This window comes from Phyllostomus hastatus, unplaced genomic scaffold (genome assembly GCF_019186645.2).
Source record: "Phyllostomus hastatus isolate PE091 unplaced genomic scaffold, TTU_PhHast_1.1 phas_scaffold_46, whole genome shotgun sequence".
Classification (NCBI taxonomy): domain Eukaryota; kingdom Metazoa; phylum Chordata; class Mammalia; order Chiroptera; family Phyllostomidae; genus Phyllostomus; species Phyllostomus hastatus.
The window spans coordinates 32,805,824-32,820,713 of NW_025334032.1; the positions used below are offsets into that span (position 1 = coordinate 32,805,824).

The 14,890-nt window shown below is 38.1% G+C and overlaps 1 protein-coding gene and 1 pseudogene across 1 annotated transcript in view; one reads left to right on the plus strand and one right to left on the minus strand.

The window, feature by feature from the left end:
* SGCZ (sarcoglycan zeta) overlaps positions 1-14,890 on the minus strand; it is a 664,156-nt gene that overhangs the window by 344,204 nt on the left and 305,062 nt on the right. The window lies entirely within an intron of this gene.
* On the plus strand, positions 6,003-6,539 carry LOC123807560 (annotated as a pseudogene).

The following is a 14,890-nucleotide window of genomic DNA, read 5'->3' on the forward strand; positions in this document are numbered from 1 at the left end:
AACCCAATAGGACACATAGATAAGACGAGATTCATTATGGGAATCGGCCCAAGCAATTATGAAGACTGCGATAGGCCATGACATTCTGTCTGCAAGCTGGAGAGTCAGGAAAGCGGGTGGGGTAATTCAGTTTGAGGCAAAAGTTCCAAGAACTTAGGATGGTCAGGGAAATCAGAGGAGAGGGGTGCTGCTGGTGGACTCTGAAATCTTGAGAATCAGCTGCTTCTCAAGAAGGGCAGAGAGGGAGAGAAGTCTCAGGTCAAGAGGACACCTGAGCCCTTCCTTTGCCTGTTTGTTTCATTTGGGCCCTCAGCAGACTGGTGATGCCCACCAAAACTGGTGAGAGCAGATCTCTTTACTGAGTCCAGAAATTCTAATGACAGTCTCTTCCCCAAACACCCTGATAAACTCAGAAATAATGTTTTATCAGCTATCTGGACTTCCTTTAGCTCAGTCAAGTTGATGCATAAATATAATCATCAGAGTATCATATCTAGTCTAGAAATAAGACAAGTAGAGATTTTTGTTTTTTTAATGCTTGTTATCTAAATGCTGATAATACAGGCAATAGATCAATGTATGTGATTAACCTATATTCTTATTGACTTATTAAATTATTTACTTAGGATTTTATAACTTTAAATTCGAAAGTCACACAAACTCATTCGTATCACGTGAAATCTGGAGACTTGTAGTCACAGAAAATTGGAAATAAAATAAAGGAGTGAATTTAGAAGTGATTATGAAAAAGAAAAGCAGTACTAAAGAAAAACAAAATCAAAACTGAAAAACTCAGCCTTCAGGCATTTCTGAGAATGAAAACGTATGAAATGTAAAATTCAAACATGACTATGACATTGTGCTTGGTACATTTCTATTTGTTCAACGTCACAAACTTCATCCCTGTTCACCACACAGTGATGAAAATGCAGAACAGAGGTGAAATGAGAAGTTTTGGAGTTTACTTTTAAATTTAGGTTGTAATAAATTGGATCATCCTCATTTTTCAGATTTATTGCCCATTTTCCCATAGAGAATCTTTAGATAATTCTTTCTAATAAATTCTGTGTATTCATTTTTTGAAATAATTGAATGCATGTCAGCAGAAAATCAGTCATTTTTTTCAGGCTTTTGTCATATTTAAGCAGCGGTTTTAGATGTTGAGTAAGGCAGATCTGAAGTCATGTATAACCCACAGCAGTTCCCGAAAGCCTAACTATACAGCTCCACTACTGAGAAGACTTACCTTGAAATTTGGTGTCAAAAATTTTTTAGACCAATGAGGGTGGTAAGTAAATATTTTTTAGAGGCCAATAGTGACCTGACTTAAAATCGTGTTTAAAAACGACAGAGGAATTGGCCTGGAGAGCTTTTACAACAGGAACATAATTTTAAATGACTATCAAGAAACAGAAGTGTTTAATAGCAAACATAACCAATTAATAGAAAGGACATAGGTAATAAATTCTGTTTAAGGCACTAATTGTATTGTTTCACTCACAGTGATATATTCTTTTAAAAGTTTTCAAAATATTTTTAAAAATACATATTCTAAATATACATGATAAATTTAACAAGATAAGCATTACAGATAAAATAAATTAAAATATAAAGTAACAAAATATTTCTTACCATTTATTCATTTTTATTCATTCATTCTTATGTTAGTATTTATTACTTTATTAAGATAATTTTAATTGAAGTGGGGTGGGGAATGATCTTTGGACTATAAAAAATCAAGATTAAGAATATTCTTCATAAACTTTCAACCTTGCTTAATATTTAGGAAATAATGAGATTGATCTTAAAATAATCTAGGCCAGTCTTTTATGAATATATTAAGAAATATGTTGATAATTATATTGAATTTTCTTAAGATTTTAGAAATTAGTAGTAATTGGGGGATTGATAGATTGCTATTGTTTGTTTTAGGTCATTAAAGTGTATTCCATTACAGAACAGGCAATGTGATTTTTATGGGCAGCAAATGCAGATTATGTACCTACATAGCTAAGTTCATTATGAGCACCTCACTGCATAACTGTGCCAACAATGCACGGTGGCACAGCCGGTAGGAGAGGAGAGCTATGGAAGCAAGGAGGAAAGAGCAAGGTGGGGCTTTGATGAAGCAACACTGTGGGCTGCAAGGTGAACACTGCATAATGGACATTTCTTTCATGCTACTATTTATTCTACACATCCTGTAATGTATAGATATTACCTCTTTCACTGGAACAATTCATTATTTTATAAACTCTTTTAATTCCTTCACCACATCCTCCAAGTTCTGCATCATTTCTCTTGGTTTGGCTTCTCTTTCGAGTTTGTGATCAAATTCCTCCAGACACAACCATCACGCTCATGTCAGGGGTACGCCGCACAGCACTGGGGGCCCAGTCACCACAGTGTGAGTGGGCCTGCAGCTGTCCTGGGAGGCGGGGGACCAGCTGCAGAGCAGTTCTCTATAACAAAAGTAGTCCCACAGCTAACATGGTTCCCTATTTCTCATTTGACAACCTGAAATTCGTATCTCCCTGTGCTTATGTTTGAAAGCTTTTACCTAACAGACTCTTCTGAGTTGGCCAAACCATCCCCCATCCACCAATCTCACCTTTTTTTTTTTAACTTCAGAGTATAACTGATTGCATAGGTCAAGGCAACTGTTCTGTTCAAATAATCCCACACATAAGCAGCAGTCTGTTGGTTTACGACAACCCAGAAGAATGTTATGTGCATATTACTCTGCAGTTCTGATGCAACCTTCAGGAATACCTGCAAAGCAATAGCAGTAGGTTCCAGTGAGCAGCCCTGAACCACCAGCCAATTAGATGGCTTCAGAAGTTTTTGTGTTAAAAATTAGGCGATAATAACCCTGTGGTCTTCTGTGCATTACAATGATGTACAAGGGTTACCTAAATCAATTCTACCCACACTGTTAACATGCAAAGCACAGCTTTAAACTCATTATTTCACAAAATAGAAGTGAAATGATAGGATGTAAATAATTATGTAATTCATTTGAAAAAAATACAGCAGTCTAGCAGATGCTCAGGAGTGTAATAAAAACAGCTGCCAATAAATAGAAAGGGAACATTACATTAACCCAGGATTTCATTGATTCTGCATTTTCACTTATTGTCAGAAAATAGCACCTATGCTAGAAATATATAATCAACACAGTTCATCTATTATTTAATGTTACATTTTCTCTGAAATGTTATAACCATATAGCATATGGTTATATGGTTATAAAATATATGGCTATAAACATTTTCTTTAATATTAAGATGAGTTCAGTATCTCTACAGAAATACTGATCAGTATGTTCAAAAAGCCATCATTTGACTCCACACGAAAGCCCTTGCTGTCCCCCATCTCTCTAGTTCCCTTTCACAGAAGACATGTCTGTGTTAAGTGTCCTCTTACAATCACCAATTCTACACCGAACCCCTTCCTGTCGAGCTTCTATCCTCTTCATGCTGATCAAGGGTGACAAACATTTCCAAGTTGCAAAATCCAATAATCTCCATTGCTTCACCTCACTGGGCATGCCAGCAATTTTCAACAGACAGACGTTTTCCTTTTTCTTTCACTGGCTACTTTCCCACTCCCTTTTCTTACTTCTCATCTTCTCCCTTACCACTGAAGTTGGGGTATCTAAGACCTTGCTTCTACAACTTTTATTCACTAGATTTTCTTTTTGTAATTGATCTCAAGATTTGTGGCTTTAAATACCTTTGGCATGCTGATTACTATCGAGTGTCTATTTTCATTACAGACCTCTCCATCTTGAACTCTTGATTCTAATGTTCATTTGACATCGCTATTGAATCTCTAATAAGCATCACAACACATAATCCAAGGTAATTAGTTATTTTTCTCTATACTCTCACATTCTTATATTTTCCCCATTTTAGAAAACAATACACCGTTGATTAAGTGAAAACTCTCAGTCTTTTTCTCTCACTCCCAGTGTTTACCAGCAAGTCTGGATGGAATCTCCAAAATGTGCTTGAATCTATTCATTTTACCTTCACTTTCCTCACCTTACCCAGGGCGTCATCCTTTCTCACACCGACTGCTAAAATGACCTGCGACTTTAACCAAAATGTGATGCAAAGACTCGAGGGTGAGCAAATGCTGTTGAAAAAAATGGCACGAATAGACTCATCTGGGTTTCCACAAACCTTTAGTTTTTAAAAACTCAACAACTGCAAAGAGCAATAAAGCAAAGCACATAAAACAAAATTTGCCTGGACTAGCAACAAATACTTCTTTAATGCTGAACATATTAATAGAAGGATACAAAATAAAGGTTTTGGGTCAAAAACACAGTCACCTAAAGACAAATCTAGGATATATATCTATATATATCTATATATAGCATACTATATACTACATATACTTTGTATATACTATATGTATATATTATATATTACATGTATAGTATAGATCCATAGTATAATACAGTATATAGTATATTATATAATATATACTATATGTAGTATATACTAAGTATAAGTACTTAGTATACTAAGTACTTAGTATAGTATAACTATAACTATACTAAGTACTATATACTAAGTATATATGTATAGTATATACTGTATACTATATATACTATGTACTATGCATATATATATATAGTATCCAAGAGGCCACTTTAATGATAATAAAAATGACCAGTCCCTGGTTTTATTTTTTACTAAAAAAATGTTTTACAGTATTTCAGTGGTTGCCATCAAATTATAACATCATTTTGAGATAGAACAGTGCAAAGAATAAATATAAGATAGTTCTCTTCAGCTTAAAGTAAACAGCTTTATCATTCTAAAAATATGCTTCTAAGACCTAAAATTGAAACTGAAAATGCAGGTGAAACTCAGTGACTCTGGCACACAAGGAAGGGTCTCTCACTATCAGGAAACCCTTCCTCACCCCAACGCTGCGGACACTACGACAAACACCTAACACAATCAAGACCCTCCAGAATGCATTTAGTTCTGCTGAGTAAAAATACAAGCCAAAGAAATGCTTTGATCTCTTAAAGGCTAATATTTAAGAAGGTGTTTACATCTGACATACAAATAAAGAGAAAGCCTATCTTTCAGATCTGTTTTAACAGACCTCCATATAATTTTAGTAATACAAAAGTACTATTTTATTGCTCAAGGTACAAAAGTAATAACAAGAAAATTTCAGGAGTGACTATAAGTGAGTTCATACTATTATGGCATGTTGCATGGATGCTGGCTCCATTCATAGCAGTTTAAAAGTAAACTGTGAATTTTAGTAAATTTAATGAATTGTGAATTTTAAAAGTTTCAGTTATCTATAATCTAAAGGGAAAAAATTCCAGAATTAACTTTTACTTAAATCGAAATTTATGTGTTATTCTGAAGCAAGGTACTGCTAGAAATATTTGAAGTGATGATACGTACCATATTTCTTTTACATTTCTCAAGCGCCAATGCATCAGTGTGTATGGTTAACTGATATTATTTTAACCAACTAAAACTTCCAGTGCAGTAAGACTATTACCACACTAAATATGTAACGCTATCAGGAATGAGATTGATGTTTCAAATTTAGATGCAAGAGGCACACACACACACACACAAATCTGTCTTGAAACCTGTATTCAGTATCAAGCAGAGAGATAGATTCTCAGTGCCTGAGGTTATTACCCATTATATGCACAAACAACATTAATTCATCTGTATATCTGGGCCAGCTGGAATCAGAACGGGAGCGCCCACGGGGTGCATCCTTCCCCAGTTTCCAGTTCGGTGAGCTCCAGTTAATGTCTTGAAATCAGCTAGGCTCTGAATGTTTACACCACAAAAACTGGCAAACACTACGAATCAGGACTTTGTGTGCCATTGTTAAACATTTACCCGCACATCACTGACTATAATACAACATATTTTGTCATTTTCTGTATAACTTGAAGAATTAAATCTATTTAAAAGCTTTCTTTAGGAAACTCGGGGGACGCAAAGATGCTGGCTTACCACTCTTCTCTCACGGGGCCCGACACCAAACGCACTGCAAACATGGCACTGTTGCCTGTCACACGTCAGTTCACAGGACCTGCCCCCAGAGTGACAAAGATACACATGTTGTGGATGAAGCCGTCTATTATGTTAAGGCCAATGTCTTCTTCAAAAACTATGACATTAAGAATGAAGCTGATAGAACCTTGACATACATAATGCTCTACATTTCGGAGTGTCTAAAGAAACTCCAGAAGTGCAATTCCAAAAGCCAAGGAGGGTAAGACATGCATGCACTGGGAAGCACTCATTTTCCCGTTCCTGGAGAGCCCAGTTTTCCACTTGGCGCAATTTATGGCAACCTGCAAACAGACAGGAAGATGAAGCGACGCGGGCCTATGCACAGCAGCTGAGACAAGGGACTGGACTGAGACTTGGACCCTCCGAGTTTCTGACCCTCAGAATGATAAACCCAGCAAGTGGTGGACTTGCCTGGTGAAGGGACAATTCACAAACAAGAGTCTTTCAGGACCCAGACAGTAAGGAGAGTCAGCAGACATTGTTTCCACAGCCGAGGGCTACTTTTTACAGCTGTATGCACAGTTGTGCACCTTTATTTCATCAAGCTTCATGCAGGAGAGAGAAGAGAATGTGCCTTTATTTGAAAAGTTGATTATCAAGAATTTGGGGAGGAGAATGAGTTGTCAAAGGGTGATGTGAAATTTTCTACAGTATTAAGCTGGTGCTTAATAACTAATAATAAAGAAATTTTCTAACCAAAAAAAAACCCTTAAATTTCCTCCACCTGGAGAATTTTCAAGAGGAATGTGAGCAATTTATAGAAATTTTAAGTGATTGACTTTGGACATAAAAATTTCCTAGTGCATCCTTTATAAACTCCTAGATTAGTTTAATTAGAGAATCCTGGAATAGAAAAACATGCTGTAAAAAGGTTTTAAAAAACTGTTGGGTTTTTCAATACACAGAATACAGAAACAAATTGGAATCTAATGTTAATAGAATAATTTGTTAAGCATAAAATTAGATTTCAATTTTTGTGTGTTGATTAAATTAAGTTCCTTGTGCCATTTAGTGTCTTTGTCACAAATAACCATGATGAATTGAAGCTTATAAGAAACTTTATTTCAATAAAATTTTACTTATGCATCTATATGTAACAACTGATGCTAAAACTTTATTTAAATAAAGAAGTTGTGCTGCTTAAACAAGTTCGAAAAGCATCTTTCTAATCCAACTGCCTTGGTTAGAGTTCAGACATAAAACATAAAAAACTGGACACCAGAGATACGAAATCTTTCACCTACAAAAATGCAGTCAGAGGGAGAATCCGTGTCTTTATTTCCCCTGCAGCACACACTCGAGCTTCACACTTCGTATTTCTTACAGTAGGCAGCCAAACAAAAGAAATTTTTGCTTGAAGAAATCTTTTTGTGAAATCAATTGCTTGGAGACAGGTCAGGAAGAAGCAAGTGAAATCACCCATTGCCTCTTCTTCCCCAAAAGCACAGATCCTGACTGTTAGAGGCACTGCCCATGATCGAAAAGAAGTAATTACAGATTCGAGAAACTACATGGAGCTATTCACCTGAGCCATTTTCCAATCTGCTATCTTAATTCTCTTTCATATGAAATAGCACCTGGGGAAAATGAATGTTTTTAGCAGAGCCACAAAGATAGCGGTGCCTGTCTTTCACTCGTATACAAGCTTTGAGTTTTAAAGTAATTATAACTCCTTTTTACTTTCATTCATCAAATTACTCTTGTACGGCACTTTCAAACCTTTTTCATCTCATGGCATACATAAGCTAATTACTAAATTCTGTGGCACACCAAAAAACATATTATATTTTTGGAGGATCTGACAAAAATAGGTATAATTTTGATTCGTTCATATGGGAGAGCTATTGTTGGGATGGCTATTGTCCTTTTTTTTTAAAAAAATGGCAATCTAAGGGAAAGGAGGTCAGTGCCCCTGACTAAAAAGTCAGGTATTGCATCTATTAAAGGAAAAAAAAAGACCAGAGGGGAGAGGGGAGGGAATTTCAGGGGAAAGAGGAAGGGTTTACAGGAATGAGTATAAAGGACACACAGACAAAAACTAGGGGGGTGGGAATGGGAGGGGGGTGGGGACGGCTGGGGGAGTGGGCTGGGATGGGAGTAAAAGACAGAAAACTGTACTTGAACAATGAAAATAAAAATATATATATATAAAATAAAAGAAATTCTTGTGGCACACCAGTTGAAAATCACTGCTAGAGGAGAGACCAGTAGCAGAGGCTCTGGTCAGCTCTCCCGTCGATCGCCTGGAGTTCTCTTACTGTTTTTATTCTGCTTCATTCCCAAAGCACTGGAGGCGGACACGCATTCTTCAGGTTGTGCACTCCGGGGCTGCAGGTTTAATTTTCTGAGCGGTAGCTGTCATCTGCACCGTATGGCGGTGACATGTGCTTCAAGAGAAGGTGGTGACGGGAATAAAAAGGGCCCACGCTTATAGAAGAGGTCAGTACCTATGCGTTTTCTTACACCCAACTGAAGCAGCATGTTTTGAAAGAAATTTAAAACATTTTGGATGTGAAAAATTACTTTAAGTTTACAATTTATTTTTTTGGCACACTGATTCACATTTAAGTCTTAACCTGTGTTTGGAGAAGATGGGTCTGTTCTGATAAAAGTAACAGGAATATAAATAATTGTTAATGCATCTCAACTTCAAATGTCTGTTTATTGTTACATAAATCCTGCAGTTGTTTCAGGCCTTTGGATATTTTTATTATTGTGTTCTTGTTTGTCAGCAACGTAAGAGGAAAGTTTGGAATACGACCCAGTGAAATGACTCAGGAAAACATCTCATCTGAGTGGGTAAACTGCTTGAGGGCTTGGTTCATTTGAATTCTTCCCACAATTCATGACTGAATGTCTTGTTTTGATAATGGCATATCCTAAATTTCCAAACATTATAGAACATATACAGCACAAAACTATGTCAGTGACCTGACATACCATACAATTCATGTGGGTATAATGAACAAATAACTAAGATGATTCTGAAGATAATTAGATGGTATAAATGGCTATTCCACATTCATTCTTCTACTTATCTTCTAAGAGATTTACTTAATGCCATTTTTATAGTTATTCCTGAGAGTCTCACCTACTTCATATATGAGCTTCCACAATTATCAGGCATGCTTATTGAATGTTGAAAAGAGCACTGCATTTTGCAAACCCTCTGACCCTAGCACTCAGTAATGTGCTTTTGAGAATATTCCCAAATGTTCGTAAGTAATATGTCAGGCCTGTGTGATAGTATAACACAAGAAATGACTCTGGATGGACATGAAAGTCTCAGTACATCTGAAGAGACCCTAAAATATATTGGGCTTATTAAAATATTAAATATTCTTAAAATCACAAAATACAAAATGTTTGAGGTATGTTGTTGGCTGTGGAAAGCCAGTGCATTGCAAGTATTAGGAGAGAGCCATAACCAGCTCTCTGTCATCTCCAAGAGTTCCAACATGGCAAAGGTTTGATTTTGATGCACAGAAGCACCCTGAGATACTGAGAATTTATCAGTCATCTGGAAGTTTTCCCATCTAATGAGCATGGCATTTACATCATTGAAATTTCCTTGGTTGCTTATATAATCTCTACTTTAAGAGTGAGGAAAAGAATCCTCAATCTTTCTTCACCTAATTCTCCGATGAGAGCGAATAGAGAAAATGCAGGCAAATGAATATGGAAGGCAGAGTGGGTAGGTTAACCCTGAACTGTTAGGGTGTACATCCAGAAATTTGTAGTTGCACCATGCTTCTCTGCTTAATTGGGGGAAATACAGATTAATTTATTTTCATTACAATGGAGTTAAGTAAGACTGAATGAAAGGGAAAGTCTAGCATCAAAATAAAAAGCTTTGGGTTGAGAAAGTCCTGCTGGGAAACTTCAGCCCCATGATACACTGAGATGAACCAAATTCCGTCAGTTCTGTGGGTGACCATGACCTCAGCTGAGAGCTGAAGAAAACTTGAATGAATACTCCCAGGTACCAGAAGGGAGGATGGGAAAACAAAGTAGTGGCTGTGGAACCCTTAGTTCAACACCCGGTTCTAGATGTCTTCCATGAGGTGCACGTTAAATAACTTGAGACGGTATTAAGGGCTCAAGACAGAAAAAGACTTTCACTCTGAAACTTATGCAACAGAGAGAACTAAGAAAGAAATGACCCGTGTTAACATCTCATATCGCAGAACCAGGAAGCCATACTGTGCTTTCTTTTTCAAAGTCTTTCTGAACCAGGCTGCCCTCTATCTCTGGAAATGGTGGGCCAGGAGGAAGGGGAATGGGTGAGGCTCAAGCTGCAGAATGAGGGGCCATGCTGAGTTTCTCCTAAGCAACAGGGAGCAGATAGAGGAGGAAAACACGCACCTTCAGAGAGTTATGTCCCCATCAGCAGAGCTGGAGGTGAGAGAAACAGATGGGACTGTTCTGTCTAAGTGAACCAGACCCTCCCGAGTCCTCTCGGAGGACACTAAAGTGCTTCAGAATTGAAGGCAATGACTGGATCTCTGCTGAAGTCTCATGCAGTCAGAGGTATGGGAGTGATACACCATATATATTTTTTGGTTTACCCTTTTGTCCGCTCATATTCATAGCTACCACACATGGATGCTGGACATTCTGGAGGCAACAGGAAGACACTGTCCCTGAGAATGAAACATGGAGGGGCTTCCAAAATAGAGAAGCCCCAAAAAGAGAGGTCTGATACCTCTTATCAAAACATGGCTAAGCCCACCCTTTTGCCCAGGCTGAGCCTATCATTCTGTCAGTACCACAGTCCCCGTGTCCTTGCAGAGGTCAGTTAAGGTTTTATTTCCTTAATATTTGAGCAAGTTATTATGACTTTGGAAACAGCATTCTTTTACCAAACCCTAGTAAATCTACATAGACAGCAATTCATAAGTATAATACATTAAGGAGAGTTATCATTTTATTATATAAATATAATTGCTCTTTTATCCTAATTAATGTTTATTGGTTTTGTAATAGATCGTTGCAAAAAAATTTACTATTCTTGACTTGGTTACTTACTCATTCTCTCATTTTCTTGTTTCTGATGAGTTTGATGAAGTTGAGGTTCTGATATGTGGTAACTGGCTTTATTAACTGGGGAAATTTTTCCCAACATGACCTCCTATCAAGAGCCAGTTCTGTTTATGCTTCAGTTACTCAGTGGACTTTGGGAAGAGAGTGTTCAATATCTTTTCAGGCTGCTCAAACTTTCTGCAGAATCATTCACTCATTCAGTAGATTATATCTAAGCTTTCTTCTTTCAGACAATTTTTTTTACATTTTAGAAGCAACTAAAAGACAAACTGAAAAGCAAAAATCCGTTTTGTAACCTGTCATTAGTCAAAAATGCTAAAAATAAAATTTGCCTGTTCATTATACATTTGCCAATTCTTTGGGAAACTTAATATGATATTTTTCAGCACATGGGCCATATCTGCCTACTTGAACAAAAAGCTAGGCCTAGGTGTATTCAGAGATGGGGAGTGGGACTGATAACAAGCCCTTTTGAAGAGAATATCCCTCTGGCAGTGTACCTGACAGGAATAAATCACGACGGATTCTTCAGACACCGTTGCAGCCGTCGCGTTTAAATGTCACAGTAGCACCAGACGCCAGGAAGGCATTCCTCGGGTATTACTGCCTGGGCAACAACCGCTGCCTGCCGGCTCCGCAGCAGAAGTATGGAAATTTGACACGTCCTCCTACGCAAGCTATTGTATCAGTGGCAGTGCAGACAAAGGATCTCATTCAGCGTGAGTCTTATGGCCAGAATGGGGAGGCAGGAAGGTGAAAAAATCCCTTAGGGTTGAAGGCAATCTAAAATATCGTATGGGAACGTGTGATATTAAGAAAGAACACTGGTATTATGTGTGAAAGTTTACAGGGGATTCTGCAGACTTCACGCTGAGTAGTTGTATGTGTACGATGTCACTATCAAAGGCAAAAACCATTGATTTGATGTATTTGTCTTTGGTCCTCCTTTCCCAGCAGTACTGTTGAATGACAATATAATATGAGCTATATATATAATTTTAAATTGGCTAGAAGTCAGATTATTTTTAAAAAATGAAAAGAATAGAGTGGAAAATTTAATAATATATTTCATTTACCACAGTAGTTAAAACATTCAATCACTTAAATGTGTAGTCAGCTTTTTAAAGTTATTGAGATATTTTACATTTTTCCATATTAAGTCTTCAAAATCCAGTGCATATTTTACCCTTCAGCCCGTCTTCAGTTCAGTCCGGCCGCATTCCACGCGCTCAGTGTCCTCACCCCACTCGCGGCCGTGAGACCGCACGGCACGCCTCCCCACTACCTGCTCGTATCCCTCCGCAATTCGCGTTCCTGTGCACCCGTGGAGCTAGGGAGCACCTCCTCCGAAAGTTAAGTACTTCGAAAAATTACTGAAAAGCGTGTGTTATGATATACACAGCACCTCAGACTCTACTAATTAATCGGAAAGTTCAATGTTACAATAACTGGTTTAGGTTTTTCTTCTTCATGGTGGCATGTGGCTAATACTGAAACTCCACCTTTTGTCTATCAGTATAATTAAATGTGTCAATAATATACCATGAAAACATGCAACTGAATAGATTTGGTTAAGTACAATTTTCCAAGACATTAATATCTCAGTCATACTCAGTTACTCTACTTCAGTTAGGCCATGAGGTAAATAAAAGGAAAACCATGGGAAAACTACACAAAAGTTTAGAAACACTGAATTCACCAGTACAGGGAGTCTACCCATAACAGAATTGTAGGTTCCATATAACCTCCCATACCTATTCTTTTACTGACTCATTTAATTAGCAAAGTATATTAAGTAAAAACTAAATGCATCTACTAATAGGACAAAGAGGAAAGTTTGTATTTCTCCATGTCAACATTTACTAATTTCAGCTCTAACACCAATATATAGATATCACAATTGTTTTTAATATGAGTATATCTAAACTCGCTATTTACAGCAGAGAGGCACTTAGAAACTAAAGTCTGATGACACTACTATGTCCGAAATCCACATTAAAGACTGCGTTCACTCCGGGACCTGTGGCTCCAGCCCTTCCCCCTCTTCATGATGTCCAGGTTCCTGCTCCCCATCCTAATGGTCGTGCCAACATTTCATTACACTTTGCACACTCAGTCCTACCACACACAGTCTCGGCACAGCAAGCTCCATCATCCTTCTGCTTTAGAGACTGCCTGATACTGCATTCATTGCTCCCCGGTCCTTATTCTATGTTCATCGATTCATTCTTCTCGCCCACTGAGCCCTCTGCATTCCCTAGTGATCTCTAAAAAATGTCGCTCCTGGGTTAACAGTGATCTGCCTTCTTAGGTTCTGTAATCATCCTGGGAGACCTCAACATTACTGTGGATGACTCATTTGGCACCTGAAAGATCCTCAGATAGTAACTTTTCTTAAGTTCAAGAACCTTCATGTCTACTTACCCATACTAAAAGCCAAATGATGTGTCATTGCTTGAAACTGTTCTGTCTACTAAATCTTAACATCCAGGACCTTATTCTCAGTACAATCTTCTATTTCTTACATGGCCTAGTAGCCTAACACAGACCATTTGCATTTTTAAAGGCCTCATTTGCTTACCTACTTACCCTATTGAGACTAACACCATGTATAACTTGCACCCTATTTCCACACACACCCTACTTGTATAAGAAGACCTAAATTTCATATTACAGTTCCTACTCTTCACCTTTCAGATTTCCTTTAGTAAATATTCCTGATGTTTAGGGCATGGTTGATAATTAGTATGTTTGATCATCTCTTGATGTTTTGAACCTGCATAGCCCTGGATCTCCTTATCCCCCAATATCTTCTATCTACCCCAGGGGTCCCTGACCTCCAGGTCACAAACCGGTACCCAACTGGGCCTGTTAGGAAGTGGGCTACACAGTAAAAGGTGAGCATGAATGTAATGTACTTGAATCATCCCGAAACTGTCCCCCCTACCCCAGGCCCGTGGAAAAATGGTCTTCCACAAAACCAGTCCCTGATGTCGAAAAGCTTGGGAACAGCTGTTCTACATGAAGCTTTTCAACTTACAGTGGCGTCCCAAGAGCTCCACCTTACCATTGTTTTCCTCACTCCAAGGAGGAAAACAATGAGCAGTCTCTTGAGCAGTCTCTTCCTACCTGGAATTTTTAAAAAGAATATTTTAATTATTTATTCTTAGAGAGAGGGGAAGGGAGGGAGAAAGAAAGGGAAAGAAATATCAGTGTGTGGTTGCCTCTCACATGTCCCCAACTGGGGATCTGGCCTGCAAACCAGGCATGTGCCCTGACTGGGAATCCAACTGGTGACCCTCTGGTTCACAGGCTGGCACTCAGTCCACTGACCACACCAGCCAGGGCCCTACCCTGAATTTTCAACTGCAGTTAATATGCTTATGTATCCTAAGTATTGGTCTGCATTCTATTTGGTCTTATGAGCCTTACATTTTCTCTGTAGTATGTATTCACCTGTAAGACCAATAAATAACCCAAAATCAGCATGGTCAAAAACAGGAAACATTTTCCACACCATCTCAAATTGCATCTCCTCCCATAGTTCCTTTCTCAGTTAATGTCATTGTCACGAGCATTCAGCTAGTACTCTGGTGGGGGTCCTGCACTACTCTACCCCAAGCTCCCTCAATCAACACCAAATAATTCTCCATTCTGATCCTTTGTATGTTTGGCAGACCTTAGTAGGGCCCTCTTAACTGCCCTTAACCTATCCTATCTTAAATTGATCCGTCATGGGGTCCCCCAGATTCTGACCATAATGCACCCAA